The sequence below is a fragment of the Saccopteryx leptura genome, chromosome 4, assembly GCF_036850995.1.
Source record: "Saccopteryx leptura isolate mSacLep1 chromosome 4, mSacLep1_pri_phased_curated, whole genome shotgun sequence".
NCBI classification, from domain to species: Eukaryota; Metazoa; Chordata; class Mammalia; order Chiroptera; family Emballonuridae; genus Saccopteryx; species Saccopteryx leptura.
The window spans coordinates 174,643,188-174,659,479 of NC_089506.1; the positions used below are offsets into that span (position 1 = coordinate 174,643,188).

At 35.6% G+C, this 16,292-nt stretch overlaps 1 non-coding gene across 1 annotated transcript; it reads right to left on the reverse strand.

Moving 5' to 3' along the window:
• Positions 1-8,111: 8,111 nt before the first annotated feature.
• Positions 8,112-8,187, reverse strand: TRNAV-GAC (transfer RNA valine (anticodon GAC)). The gene has a single exon. It is a non-coding gene; the product is annotated as a tRNA-Val (tRNA).
• Positions 8,188-16,292: the final 8,105 nt, after the last annotated feature.

Here is a 16,292-nt window from a genome sequence, read left to right on the forward strand (position 1 = left end):
GTAATTTGCATTTCTCTAGTGATTAGTGATGAGCATTTTTCCATATGCCAATTGGCCATCTGTATGTCCTCTTTGGAGAAGTGTCTATTCATTTCTTTTTCCCATTTTTTGATTGGATTCTGTGTCTTCCTGGTGTTGAGATTTTCAAGTTCTTTACAAATTTTGGTTATTAAACCCTTATCAGACATATTGTCAAATATGTTCTCCCATTGTGTAGTTTGTCTTTTTATTCTGTTCTTATTGTCTTTAGCTGTGCAAAAGCTTTTTAGTTTGATATACTCCCATTTGTTTATCCTGTCTTTTATTTCACTTCCCCATGTAGATAAATCATCAAATATATTGCTCCAAGAGATGTCGGAGAGCTTACTGCCTATGTTTTCTTCTAAGATGCTTATGGTTTCACAGCCTACATTTAAGTCTTTTATCCATTTTGAGTTTATTTTTGTGAGTGGTGTAAGCTGGTGATCTAGTTTCATTTTTTTGAAGGTAGCTGTCCAATTTTCCCAACACCATTTGTTAAAGAGGCTATCTTTACTCCATTGTATTTCCTTGCCTCCTTTGTCAAATATCAGTTGTCCATAGAACTGTGGGTTTATTTCTGGGTTCTCTGTTCTGTTCCATTGATCTATATGCCTGTTCTTATGCCAGTACCAGGCTGTTTTGAGTACAATGGCCTTGTAGTATAACTTGATATCAGGAAGTGTGATACCTCCCACTTTATTCTTCTTTTTTAAGATTGCTGAGGCTATTCATGTTCCCTTTTGGTCCCATATAAATTTTTGGAATATGTGTTCTATATCTTTGAAGTATGTCATTGGTATTTTAATTGGTATTGCATTGAATTTATAGATTGCTTTGGGTAACATAGACATTTTAATGATGTTTATTCTTCCTAACCATGAGCACAGTATATGCTTCCACTTGTTTGTATCTTCCTTGATTTCTTTTATCAATGCTTTGTAATTTTCCGAGTACAAGTCTTTAGTCTCCTTGGTTAAGTTTATTCCTAGGTACTTTATTTTTTTGGTTGTAATTGTGAAGGGGATTGTTTCCTTAATTTCTCTTTCTGACTGTTCATTGTTGGTGTATAAAAATGCCTCTGATTTCTGAGTATTGATTTTATATCCTGCCACTTTGCTGAATTCATTTATCAGGTCCAGTAACTTTTTGACTGAGACTTTAGGGTTTTCTATATACAATATCATATCATCTGCAAATAATGATAGTTTTACTTCTTCTTTTCCCACTTGAATTCCTTTTATTTCTTCTTCTTGTCTGATAGCTGTGGCTAGGACTTCCAGGACCATGTTAAATAAGAGTGGTGAAAGGGGGCACCCTGCCTTGTTCCTGATCTTAAGGGTATTGCTTTTAATTTTTGCCCATTGAGTATGATGTTGCCTGTGGGCTTTTCATAGATGGCTTTTATCATGTTGAGGTATGTTCCCTGTATTCCCACTTTGCTGAGAGTTTTGATCATGAATGGGTGCTGGATTTTATCAAATGCTTTTTCTGCATCTATTGAAATTATCATGTGGTTTTTCTCCTTCTTTTTGTTTATGTGATGAATCACATTGATTGATTTACGAATATTGTACCATCCTTGCCTCCCCAGAATAAATCCCAGTTGAAATGGTGTATGATTTTTTCCATATATTGTTGGATCCGGTTTGCTAATATTTTGTTGAGGATTTTAGCATCTATATTCATCAGAGATATTGGCCTATAATTTTCTTTCTTTGTGTTGTCTTTGCCTGGTTTTGGAATCAGAATTATGCTCGCCTCATAAAAGGAGCTTGGAAGTCTTCCTTCCTCTTGAATTTTTTGAAATAGTTTGAGAAGGATAGGAGTTAGTTCTTCTTTGAATATTTGGGAGAATTCTGTTGTGAAGCCATCGGGCCCTGGACTTTTCTTTGTTGGGAGTTTTTTGATAACTGTTTCGATCTCCTTTGTTGTAATCGGTCTGTTTAGGTTTTCTGATTCTTCCAGATTGATTTTTGGAAGATTGTATGTTTCAAGGAATTTGTCCATTTCATCTAGGTTGTCTAGTTTTTTGGCATACAGTTCTTCATAGTATTTTCTTACAATATTTTGTATTTCTGTTGTGTCAGTTGTTATTTCTCCTCTCTCATTTCTAATTTTATTTATTTGAGTCCTCTCTCTCTTTTTCTTGGTGAGTCTAGTTAAAGGTTCATCAATCTTGTTTACCTTTTCAAAGAACCAGCTCCTAGTTTCATTGATCTTCTGTATTGTTTCTTCAGCCTCGATGTCATTTATTTCTGCTCTGATCTTTATTATTTCCTTCCTTCTACTACATTTGGGCTTTACTTGCTGTTCTTTTTCTAATTCTTTTAGATGCAGGGTAAAGTTGTTTATTTGAGCTTTTTCCAGCTTCTGAAAGTGTGCCTGTAGTGCTATGAACTTCCCTCTCAGCACTGCTTTCGCTGTGTCCCATAAATTTTGAGTTGTTGCATGCTCATTGTCATTTGTTTCTAGGAATTTTTTTATTTCTTCATTCTTAATCCACTCATTATTTAACAACCTGCTATTTAGTTTCCATGTGTTTGAGAATTTTTGAGCTTTTCTGTTGTGATTCATTTCCAGTTTCATGCCATTGTGATCAGAGAAAGTGCTTGATATGATTTCAGTCTTCTTAAATTTGTTGAGAGCACTTCTGTGCCCTAACATGTGGTCTATCCAGAGAATGTACCATGAGCACTTGAAAAGAATGTATATTCTGCTGCTTTAGGGTGAAAGGTTCTGAAGATATCTATTAAGTCGAGTTGATCTAGTGTTTCCAATAAGTTTGCTGTTTCTTTGTTAATTTTCTTTCTTGAGGATCTATCTAGTGATGTTAGTGGGGTATTGAAGTCCCCTACTATTATAGTATTGCTGTTGATCTCGCCCTTTAAATCCATCAAAATTTGCTTTATATATTTAGGTGCTCCTATATTAGGTGCATAGATATTTATAATAGTTATATCTTCCTGTTGGATTACTCCCTTTATCATTATGTAGTGGCCTTCTTTATCTCTTACTATATCCTTTGTTTTAAAGTCCAATTTGTCTGATATAAGTATTGCTACCCCAGCTTTTTTTTCATTTCCGTTTGCATGAAACGTTTTTTTCCATCCTTTTACCTTCAATCTATGTGTGTCTTTTGTTCTAAGGTGTGTCTTGTGTAGACAACATATGTATGGGTCCTGTTTTCTTATCCACGCAGCTACCCTATGTCTTTTGATTGGATCATTTAATCCATTTACATTTAAGGTTATTATTGATATGTAGTTGTTTATTGCCATTTTCTTCTTTAAAGGTGTATTCCTTTTTTTTTTTTTTTGCTGTATTCTTTTCCCACTTTGATTTGTTTACATCAGGCCCCTTAATATTTCTTGTAGCATTGGTTTGGTTGTAATGAATTTCTTGAGTTGTTTTTTGTCTGGGAAGCTTTTTATTTCTCCTTCTATTTTAAACGATAGCCTTGCTGGATAAAGTAGTCTTGGTTGTAGGTTTTTGTTCTGCATTACTTTGAATATTTCTTGCCATTCCCTTCTGGCCTCAAGTGTTTCTGTTGAGAAGTCAGATGTCATCCTTATGGGGGCTCCTTTGTAGTTGATATCTTTTTTTTCTCTTGCAGCTTTTAATATTTTCTCTTTATCGCTTAGCTTTGGTATTTTAATTATGATGTGTCTTGGTGTAGGTTTCTTTGGGTTTCTCTTTAATGGAGTCCTCTGTGCTTCTTGGATTTGTGAGAGTTTCTCTTGCATTAATTTAGGGAAGTTTTCAGCTATGATATGATTGAACAACGTCTCTATCCCTTGTTCTTTTTCTTCTTCTTCAGGAACCCCTATGATGCGGATGTTATTTCTCTTCATGTTGTCACAGAGCTCTCTTAAGAGTTTCCTCTGACTTTTTGAGTCTTTTTTCTCTTTTCTTCTCTGCTTTCATGCCTTCATTCCAATTGTCCTCTAACTCACTGATTCAATCCTCTGCTCTGTCTATCCTGTTTTTAATTCCTTCCATTGTGGTCTTTATTTCTGATATTGTATTTGTCGTCTCCAACTGATTCTTTTTTATACTTGCTATTTCTTTATTTAGGTTTTCAAACTGCCCCTCCATTGTTGTTCTAAGATCCCTAAGCATCCTTACAATCATTACAATCATTATTTTGAACTCCGCATCTGGAAGTTTGATTATTTCCATATCACTCAGTTCATCTCTCGAAGGTGTCTCTTGTGGTTTCATTTGGATTGCACTCCTCTGTCTTCTCATCCTCTTTTTTTTTTTGTTTTATTTGTAGAGTTGTTTGAGTCTAGGCTTGGTGTTGTCTGCCTCCAGTTTTCAGTTGTGTTATTTCTAGGTCTTCTTGGGTTGGTATCAGCTGTTATCTGTAATCCACTTTCAGATTTGGGCAGCTTTGAAGTCTTGATTTTTTGTTTTCTTAACAGGTGATAGTCTTGTTTACTGATCTCAGCAGGGGGCTTCCTTGAAACTGTATCCAGGAATGCGGTGGTTGTAACCTGAGACTCTGAAGGCCTCTTTAGCCAGCTAGACTCACTGGGGGCAGGGTGTTTTCTCAGCTTCAGTAGGGGGAGGTGTATCTCAGATCTCCATGGAGACCTGAGTTACTGCCCCTCCTCCCCACTTCTTGTTTTCAGCTGTGTCTTGTTGCGCTGATTGGAGCTGGAGAGATGTCCGGAGATCTCTGATCCCTGGAAGCACTTCAGCTCTGTTTTGTGAAAGGTTCAGTCCCTCCCCCAGCTATGGCCGCCTCCAGCATGAATGAGTCAGCCCTTTTAGCTTGTCTCCTGCATTCCTTATCCCCTCACAGTCTGTCCCTCTCCCTGTCCTCTCCACCTGGTAGATAAGCTGGTCCTTTCAAGGCACCTGGCTCCCTGGTCACCAGGCAAGTGGCTGTGAGCAGTAGTTTCTGCTCCCCTCCCTCCGAGATCCTCTCTGGGCTCTCAGCCCAACCACCCCCCTCTGTTCCGGCAAGCAGAGGAGGTTCAGGCACTCCCTACCAGGATTCCTGTGCTTTCCTCTTTGCTCCTTGGTTTTTGAGAGCTGTTCTTGCAGTTCAGAGTTGGTTTTTCATGCTGATTTTTTCTAAATTGATTTGTATTCCATTTTGGTGGTGAGAGCTGGGCGTCTGTGCATCTGCCTACTCCGCTGCCATCTTTTTCTCCTGAAGACAAAATTCTTTATAGAGAAAACCCTAGGGCCTGGCCTGTGGTGGTGCAGTGAATGGAACATCAACCTGGAACACTGAGATTGCCAGTCCAGAACCCTGGGCTTGCCTGGTCAGGGCACATATTTTACCTATCTTGTTAATAAAATTGTTTCCTCTGATTATCTCATTGCTTTTGTGTTTTTCATTCCTTTGGTTTCAGTTTCCACATTAATTTTTATTATTTTCTTTCTTTTGCTTACTTTTGCCTTATATTAGTCTTTTTCTAGTTACTTAAGGTAAACTAAGGTCATTTCCATGAGAATTTTCTTTATTAATATAGGCTAGTACTATAATGTCCTCCCTAAGAACTATTTTATTTTATTCTTAAGAACTATTTATTTATTTATTTATTTATTTACTTTAAAGAGATTTTAATTATTGATTTTATGGAGAGGACAGAAAGAAAGGAGTAGGGTGTGAGTCAGAAGGATCCACTTGTAGTAGTTGCTTACCGTATGTGCCCTGACCAGGCAAGTCCATGGTTTCGAACTGTGGTGACCTCAGCATTCCAGGTCAACAATTTATCCACTGTGCCACCACAGGTCAAGCAATCTTCCCTAAGAACTTTTTTAACGGTGTTTTACAAATTCTGCCATGTTGTGCTTTCATTTGTATTCAGTTCACATATTTTCTATGTTGCCTTTTGATCTTTTCTTTGACTCATAAATTTTTTCTGAGAGTGTTTCTTAGTTTTCAAGTATTTAGGGGTTTGAGAAATATTTTTGCTATTAGTTTATGATGTAATTCCATTGTAGTTAGAGACATTTTATATGACTTAAATTCCTTTATATTTATTAAGATTTGTTTTTTGATCTAGTTCATGGTTTATTTTAGTAACTGTTTTGTGTACACTTGAAAACGATGTATTGTGCTTTTGTTGTGTGGGGAATTATGTGAATGACACTCAGGTCAAATTAGTTCATAGGCTCTCCTTGTTGATTTGCTGTCTAATTTTTCTATCAATTATTGAACATAGGAATTCAAAATCTCTCACCATAACTTCATAACTATTGAATTTAGATATTTATCTTTGTAATTCTATCCGTTTTTGCTTTATCGGTTTTGAAGTCTGATATTAGTTGCATAGAACTTTCAGGATTTTATGTCTCCTTCATGACTTGACCCCTTTGTCTTTATGAAGTAAGTGAATTTGTCTCTGTTAATATTCTTTTCTCTAAAATCTAACTTGATATTAATATAGCTACCCAGATTTCTTTTCATTAGTATTAATATGTTTTCTATCCTTTTAATATATTTGTGTTTTTATATTTAAAATTCATTTCTTGTAAGTAGCATGCACACACACATATTTTATTAACTCTGAGAATATCTGACATTTAATTGGGGTACTTATATCATTCTCATTTAATATTATTATTGATACACTAATATTTAAGTCAAATTGGTATTGGTTTTCTTAGACCCATCTGTTCTTTTTTTTACTTTTTTTTCTCTTATTTTGGATCAATCCAATATATTTATAATAGATTTTTTTTATGAATTGATTTTAGACAGAAGAAGGGGGCGAGATAGAGAGAGGGAAGCATTGATTTGTTGTTCCACTTAGTTGTGTCTTCACTGGTTGCTTCTTGAATGTGACCTTATTATCTCCTTTTAAGTGGTATTAGCTATAGATATCTGGCCAATTTAGCTGTCCTTTGGGGTTTATAGTAGACATCTTTATCTTATTTCAGTTTACTTATAAACAATATTATACCACTTCATTTATGTATAAGAATCTTAAAATAGCATAATTTCATTTTCCAATATGGTCTTTGTATTTAAACTGTCAGTTATCTTTTAAATAGATTAAAATAATAAGCAATTTTATAAGTTTACCCATGTAGTTATGATTTCTAGTGCTATTCATTTCCTTGTGTAGATTCATAACCCAGCTGATATTATTTTCATTCTGACTGAACAAGTTCCATTTATCATATATTATGTAAGGTGAAAGAGATGATTTCTTTTAAATTTTGTCTGAAAATGTCTTTAATTTGGCTTTATGAAAGACATTTTTGATGGATATGGAAGTCTATTGTTGACACTTTTTTTTAGTACTGAAAGATAATATTTTACTGTTTTCACTTGAATTATTTCTTACAAGATACTGATCATTATGCTAATTTCTGTTCCTCTGTATTATAGACATACCTCAGAGATTTTGCAAGTTTGGTTTTAGACTACCACGATGAAATCAGTATTACAATAAAGCAAGTACTTACTCTTTTGCTGGTAGAGGATCTTGCTGTCAAGTTGTAAAAAGTACAACATCTGTGAAGCAGAGATAATAAAGTGAAATGCCATAAAATGAGGTACACATGTAAATATCTCTCTTTTCTTTGGCTATTTTTAAAATTCACTGTTTAAAACTGGTTTTGAACAATTTGGTTATGCTGTTCTTAATGTATAATTTATGTGCTTGGACTTAGTTGAATGGATCTATGGATTTATAGTGTTGCCCAATTTGGAAATATTCTTCTTCAAGTATATTTCTCTCTACCACCTCTCTGCTTTTTTTTTTAAGAGACTCCAATTACATTTATATTGGGTACTTGAAATTTCTCCATATTTCACTGCTGCTTTTTTTTTTGTTTGTTTGTTTGTTTCTGAAGTTGGAAACGGGGAGGCAGTCAGACAGACTCCCGCATGCGACCGACCAGGATCCACCTGGCATGCCCACCAGGGGCGATGCTCTGCCCAACTGGAGCGTTGCTCTATTGCAACCAGGGCCATTCTAGCGCTTGAGGCAGAGGCCATAGAGCCATCCTCAGCGCCCAGGCCAACTTTGCTCCAGTGGAGCCTGGACTGCGGGAGGGGAAGAGAGAGACAGAGAGGAAGGAGACGGGGAGGGGTAGAGAAGCAGATGGGCGCTTCTCCTGTGTGCCCTGGCTGGGAATCGAACCCAGGACTCCTGCACGTCAGGCCGATGCTCTACCACTGAGCCAACTGGCCAGGGCCTTTTTTTTTTTTTTTTTTTTTTTTTAAATTAGATCTTTCTCTTTGTATTTTGTTTTTCAATTACCATATTTTATAGTTCACTAATCTTTTCTTTGGTAATGTTTACTATGCCACTAGTCCCATCCAGTATATATTTTTTTTCAGACATTGTAATTTTTATCTATAATGGTTTGAGTGCTTTTTATAGCTTTTATGTCTCTACTTAGCTTTTAAACTTATCTGGAATACAGTTTGAATAACCATTTCAATGTTCTTGACAATGAGCTGTAACACGTCATTATTAGTTCTGTTTGAATTGATTAATTAATATCCTCATTTTAGTTTTATTTTTCTTTCTTCTTTGCATGCCTGGTAATCCTTGATTGGATACTAAACCTTGTAAATTTTAATTTTGGGTGTGAATATTTTTATATTCTTGTAAATAATGTGTTTTTTTCCTTGGCAGTCTGTTTCATCCTTTTGAGACATAATTTTATGATTTGTTGGATGAGTCCAGAATGTATTCACTCTAGGGCTAATTGTTCCCTTTTACTCTATCAAAATCTTCCTAATTATTTTTCTGAATGTCTTGTGAATTACTAGTTCTCTTTTATGCTTTCAGAGAATTTTCTTCCTGGCTTTGAGTAGTTATTACATGCACACACCAATCAGTACTTTGCTGAATAATTTTGTGGGACCATCTGCAGACCTTTGGGGTTCTCTCTGTACAGTCTCTTTTCTATGCTATTCTGTCTATGAACTCCAGCTGCCTTGATCTCCCTGCACTCTGACCTCTATCTCCTCAACTCAGGGAGTCCCCTGGGTTCTTCTTGGGTTTCCCCTCTACATCTTTTTCTGAAATTCTTCCAGTGCTTTAGGCATGAGCAATCATAGATCTCAAATCATTGTTTTTCCTGTGTCTCAAGGATCACTACCTTTTGTTGCCTGATGTCCAGTGTCTTAGATATCTTCCTTTCATTTATTCTAGGTGGAATTATTGTTTGTTTCAAGTGGGAAGGTAAATCTGGTTCCTGTTACTTTATTTTGAACTGGCTGTACAGTTTTTGTTATGTTTTTGTACAAACAGATTTTCTCATGGAGAGTGACTCTCAAGATTTTGAGCACATTATTCTTAAAGATTAAGAACTGCATCTAGTCGTTTTAAGAATTAAACTTGATATTGAAAAGTTATGTTCACAAAAGCAAGCTAAATATTTTATTAAATATTTAAAAGTATTTTATTTGAACATTTATGTCCATTTGAACATTATGTCCAAAATTATTCCTTTTCTAATGCTTTACATTTCATGCTTATAATTGCAAATATAAAAAAGTATAATAAAATTTTAAATCACTTTCTGCTTAGATTTCCTTAGACCCCTCCACTTTTCCCTATTGTGTTATATAGATATTATAATATTTTATTTGTATTATGATATGAAAAATATTTGGAATTGCAGACTTAGAAAATCTAATTAAAGCAATGAAAATGTCTACAGAAATTAAATTTTACATATAATTTTGGGGCATTTTATGACCTAAAACTATTCATGGACTCCTCAGTTAAGGCTGTCTGTTTTAGTGATGGCTATAGACCATCCTTCACAAAATTGTTTCTCTCAGCTGAACATCTGAAAGGTGTTTAGAAGGAGTGAATTAAAAGTTTATAGTAGAAAACATCCTTAAGTAAGGGCTGGGTTCTACAGTAAGTGCCTGCAGCTAGATTTACTTTTGAAAATTTCTTAAATCCCCTGTAAAGTGAAATATCCATGATTTTGTATACAATTCCATTCTATAATTCTTAAACATGCTGAAATTTGAGAACACTTGAGTTTCAAAAAGGAATGTCTAATGTATAGATGTTTGGGTTTCCAAAATACCCCTGTCTAAGCTTTCCAGTTCCTAGGTTAAATAGGGTAGGGATAGAAATGCCTAATGTAGGCCTGGAGGTGCAGGGTTTAGTTTATCTCATTTTAAGAGCAAATATCTTAAAATGTTTATTTTTAACCTAAATAGATGTAAATTGATTACTTTGTTTTAATGAGGATTAAATAAGGTATGGAGTCTAACCCTATGAGGATTGGTAGATAGTAGAAGTGGTTTATGATATAAAATTAGAGTAATTTAAAACGCCTGCACTGAAAAAAAAAATTTTTTTTTGGTGTGGGAGAAGGATCCCAAATAAACAAAGCAATTTGAGAGCTCCCAATGTTAATCTATTGATAATATAATTTTTAAAATCTGTAATATTTGAATGACACCTATCCATGAAGCAAAGCATGATCTATAAATTTCAAGTCTTTAAACTTAAAGTTTTTATATTTTAGAGTTAGATATGTACATATCTGTATATCTTAAGAGACAAAATATAAAATGTAATCAAATAATTAATTTTGGTAAGACTTCTCTGAACAGAGAATTTTATAATGTGTTCTAAGATAGAAATCCCTCCTAAAGTTTTGAAAACCAGGATCTAGAAAATATTTAAATCATTTCAGTGTAGTAGTTAGGGGAAATACGAATCTCTCTAGGTGTGAGAAGAATAAAAATTGAGTAGTTATCATTTACAGAGGTCTGGTTTCATGTGAATGACACTTATAACCAGGAAATGAATGAGAGTTATATACAAGATTTAAAAAATAGCACAAAGTCCCAGTAGGAGAAAATCAATATTTTGTTTAGGGGTGTATACATATGGAATAAAATATTATACACATAAAAGTGGACAAGGTGCCCTGGCCGGTTGGCTCAGCAGTAGAGCGTCGGCCTGGCGTGCGGGGGACCTGGGTTTGATTCCCGGCCAGGACACATAGGAGAAGCGCCCATTTGCTTCTCCACCCCCCTCCCCTCCTTCCTCTTTGTCTCTCTCTTCCTCTCCCACAGCCAAGGCTCCATTGGAGCAAAGATGGCCCGGGCGCTGGGGATGGCTCCTTGGCCTCTGCCCCAGGCGCTAGAGTGGCTCTGGTCATGGCAGAGCGACCCCCCGGAGGGGCAGAGCATCGCCCCCTGGTGGGCAGAGCTTCGCCCCTGGTGGGCGTGCCGGGTGGATCCTGGTCGGGCGCATGTGGGAGTCTGTCTGACTGTCTCTCCCAGTTTCCAGCTTCAGAAAAATACAAAAAAAAAAAAAAAAAAAAGTGGACAAGGTAATGATAAAATAATAATATGTGTATATTGGTGGTGGGTATGTCTGGGCTATAGGAGGGTGATGGAAAGAGGCTAGAACTGAGGTAGATTTGACATAGATATTCACTCTGTTCTACTTTGACTCAGGCAGTAGGTTTATATATATTTATTACAATTAATATATTTATTAAATATATTTCAGCTGAAGCATAATATTAGATTTTAAATTATAATAAAGATGTTCTTGTAAGCTTAAGACATTAAAAGCATAGTATTGACCTTTTTGTGTTAAAAAAGAATTTTGTATATTTGCTCTTTTAAGTAGTTATAAATATGTAACAGGATAAGCTTGGCAGCCCCTACAACTTTAAAGCAAAATATATAACTGAGTGATTAATTCAGTCTTACAGATTTAAGAAATTTTGTCAAGTTCACAATATTTACAAACTTCATTGTGTTTATGAGTTTTGTATTGGCAATTTGTATTAAGTCAGAGAAAAGAACTTTAAGGAGGAAGCAAAAATCACAATTTTGATAAATGCTATGTAACATTTTGAAAGGTGTTTTGCTAAGTTTGTTAGTACAACTTAATATTATTCAGTGGCCCTTTAGAAATACAGTGTGTCTGTAAAGTCATGGTGCACTTTTGACCGGTCACAGGAAAGCAACAAAAGACGATAGAAATGTGAAATCTGCACCAAATAAAAGGAAAACCCTCCAGTTTCTGTAGGATGATGTGGCAGCATGTGTGCATGCACAGATGACGTAACACTGTGTATACAGCAGAGCAGCCCACGGCCATGCCAGTTGAGATGTAGACGATACAGAGGAAAGTTCGGTGTGGTCTGTGGCTTGTTAAATTCGAATCCATGACCAAAGTGCAACATGAATATTGGTGCATTTATAACGAAGCGCCATTACATAGGAATAACATTACTCAGTGGGATAAGCAGTTGAAGGAAACTGGCAGTTTGGTGGAGAAACCCCGTTCTGGTAGGCCATCAGTCAGTGACGAGTCTGTAGAGGCTATACGGGATAGCTACCAAAGGAGCCCTAAAAAATCTGTGTGTGAGCCACATCGGACTGCACTGAATAGGTATGAAACTGGGAGCATTTTCTTTTTATTTGGTGCAGATTTCACATTTCTATCTTCTTTTGTTGCTTTCCTGTGACCGGTCAAAAGTGCACCATGAGTTTACGGACACACTGTTAATTGCTAAAATCTGCTAGGTTGTAAATAAATGTTTTGATGGGTAACCTAAATCTATAAGTCTAAGGAAGAATGGGGATTTAAAATTTTTTACTTTAATAAATTTAACAATAGTCATTAATCAAACTAAACTTCCAATTAGTCTTTTTAGTGAATTAACTCATTTAGCATATAACCTAAGTATACTTAAGTTTGCCAGGTAAATGCATAAACATTGGCTTTAATATTATCCAATCTGAGGAAAGGTTGACATCTTTTATGAAAATTCAAGACTCTTACAAGGATAGGTACCTGCATAGAAGGACATAGTACGATACTTCTGCTGAGAAGAGAGGCAGTCAGTACTAGCAGATATAGTTAAACCTTTCTTAAAAAGAATTTGAGTTTACTGTGATACAAAGATATATGCTAATCATGAACTCAAATTATATAACACTAAGGAAGAGTGCAACTATTTTTTTCTTGGGGAAAAGAATTTCAAATTAGCTGTAACAATATAGTCATCTCCATTTTTAAACAATGAAAATGAAGCAAATAATTAGTAAAACCCAACTTAAAAGTCTAATATTTAGATAACTAGACTAAAGAGTAAGTTATTAAAATTGAAACTATTAGTCATGACAGTTAATGGTTGTGCCATGACTTTTAGAAAAGGTGGCACTGGTTTTAATATATATAATTGCTCTCGGTGTCTTTCCTTACTACTAGATTGCAAGACTAGTGGGCAAACAAGGATGCTCTTGATTGTAATTTTGAAATGAACATGTGTAAATTTAAAAAGAAAAAAAATGTTTATATAGTTTATAGAAAGAGGATTACATCTAAAACTGGTATTAAATAAGGTGTAAGTTTAAAGGAATGGGCACTGTAGAATTTAGATTTCAAGTGAGCTTCTTTTGAATCTCAACTCAGGAATTCATCTCTCCTTGTGGCAGGGTTGTTGAGATGGAGGACAACTTGGGACAGCTATTGTTTTGTTGTAGGTTTTTTTCAGGTCTTTCACTAAAGACTTAAAAAATTATATGACAGTGAACTTGGAAACAGTCTTTCTTAATATGTTTTATTATTCACATACCTCATTTAGAGCCATGGAGTCTTTAATTCAGCTCTGCAATGACATCAGAGGGAATATGGTATAATGAGTGCAGAGAGTTGCTAACACTTATCATGAAACTTCAGATCTCTTATCGATCATATTGACATCACTTATCTCCTGAGAAGTTGATAACCATATCCTACAATAAGAGATAATGAATCAAAGAGAAGTCACTGAAGACTGAGTCTTTGGCTCTGACCAGTTGGCTCAGTGGATAGAGTGTTGGCCTGGTGTGTAGACATCCTGGGTTCGATCATTAGGGCACACAGGAGAAGCAACCAATCTCTTCTCTTCCTCTTCCTCCCCCTTTAACCCCCTCTATTCCTCTTGCAGCCAATGGCTCAATTGGTTTGAGTGTCAGCCCCAAGCATTGAGGATAGCTCGGTTGACTCTAGCATCAGCACCAGACAGGTTGCTGGGTGGATCCTAGTTGGGGCGCATGTGGGAGACTCTCTATCTCCCCCTCCTGTCATTTAAAATATAAAAACAAAAACAAACAAAAATCCACAAAATCTTTTGGTATGCAGGAAGCCACAATTAAAAAGATTTGGGCATGGAGGCCTACTTTGACGAAGTGAAGTACGGTGTATTCTTTGGAAAGAAATCTGGAGATCAGTTACTGACTGTAGGCATACTTTTTATTTGCTCTTGGGATCAGGATAGACTGTAAACAACAAATGTTTAAACATGAAATAGATTAAAGTTATATTAAGAGCAAGGTGTTACACTACTTAGAGTGAAAACAATGTGATGAGTCAGGATATAGTGTGCAGTTGAGTGTATGTGTGTGTGTGAAAAGAATGATATATAGATATAGTGAAGGAATAATATGCTATAATTATGCCAATTTATTAATATATTAATTTCTGTGAAGTGTTATAAAAGGAATACATTACTGTATTTTAATCCAAGGACTAGTTATATAAGGATGGAAAGCTGGATTTAATTAAATGAATAGTGCTTAAAATGATGTGGTTTTGTTTGAAAACTTATTTGATTTCCTTTAGAAAAAATAGAATTCAATTTGTTTTAGCTTTGTTAGAAACCTTCTCATCTTCTAATTATATCAGTGGTGCATAGAGCAGTAGATAAGACACTGACAACGTGCAGACTTATGTGTATCTATTATCACAACTCCTGTTGTTTAGACAGTAGTGAAATCAATGCATTCTTTAAGTGTGAAGTTGCCACCCTTTTTAACAGAAAGGACTTACCTTCTAAAAAGTAGAAGGTTGCTCAAGAGAAAGATATCTAGATTAAAGTTAATTAAAACCAACGAGAAAAGTTCCTCATGCATGATAAATTTCTTAGAGTAAAATTCATCTTCTTAAACTTTTTTCTGGGGGAAATGAGATCTAAATTTTCAGCAGTGGCAGAGAATTTCAATTATCAGAACAAGCTGAAGAATAACTGGACATACCTCTAGGATATGAGTAAAGTAAATCACATTCCCCAATGACTGATTTCTACTTAATTTTCTACTAGAAGCAAATAGTCCTGAGATTCTGATCACTCTCTTTTTAGTGATGTCTAGTGTCCCTGCATTAACTTATGAATATCAGTCCTTATATTATGCTAAACAGCAAATATATCTCAATGCTGTGAATCATAGAGGATGATATAATTTATGGTGAAATCAATATCTGCGTCAAAGTTTGCTTGGACAGTGAAGATTCATGTCTGCAAAATGTAAACTGTGCATAATAAATTTATAACTTGAAGTTTTTTTATGGTGGGAAAAAGGTATTTCAAACATTTAAAAAATGAGTGTATGCTGACATTCTGAAACAAGGGGATAAATCAGAAATCTTTTATTTATTCATAAAACAAAGAGCTTTTTTATTTTGCATTGCCTGTGACCTTAACCTCGCATAAACTGAACATAATACTCCACCCCCTCACCCTTGCAATCAGCCTTTTCTTCTGACAAGGAGAAAAGCTGTTGCCAAATTTCCATGATTGTCCTGAATAGTGGACAAATAATAATGGGAATTCTTTGATCTCATGAAACACCTTTCATTCACAAAGTGCAAATCGCGTAAAAAAGTTAGCTCACACATTCATGTATCATAATAACCCAACCCCTCCTTGCTGGGGAACGGGTCGGGGTAGGGTGAAGTATAACAACAGGTATTCTATGTTTGGAAAAAGAAATTAAAATTTACAAAAGTATTCTTAGATAAGGAAGGAATGAATATACCAAAGATGATTCAACTAGATTGCAAGCTTATTGAACTCAGTGATGCACAAGGGATTGAATGTGAGGTTGGGGGAAATGGGTACACCAGGGCTAGGATGGGGGTGAGGCAAGAGAGGTGCCTAGGACAACTTTCATTCATGGTCATATAGTGCCTCAGCAAATTGTGCACTGGAGGCGCATTGCTTGCTTCATCCAAGTGCTAGCAATTTTACTGCGAAAGCAGTAGTTCTGCCTGGGGCAGCATTGTACCTAGCCTTAGATGTGTTGTGTGTGTGTGTGTGTGTGTGTGTGTGTGTGTGTGTGTGTGTGTGTGTGTGTGTGTTGGGAGCGAAGTGGATTTTATTGGCTCCACACTGGAAGGCAATAAAGGCACCTGATAGGCATTGGAGAAAGATCCTGATATCAATGATTTGAAGTAAGCTTGATGTGGTTCCAAAGGCAATGCTTTCCATTCTGTGGTGGGATTTTCATCTTGGTGACTCAGAGTTGAGTTCCA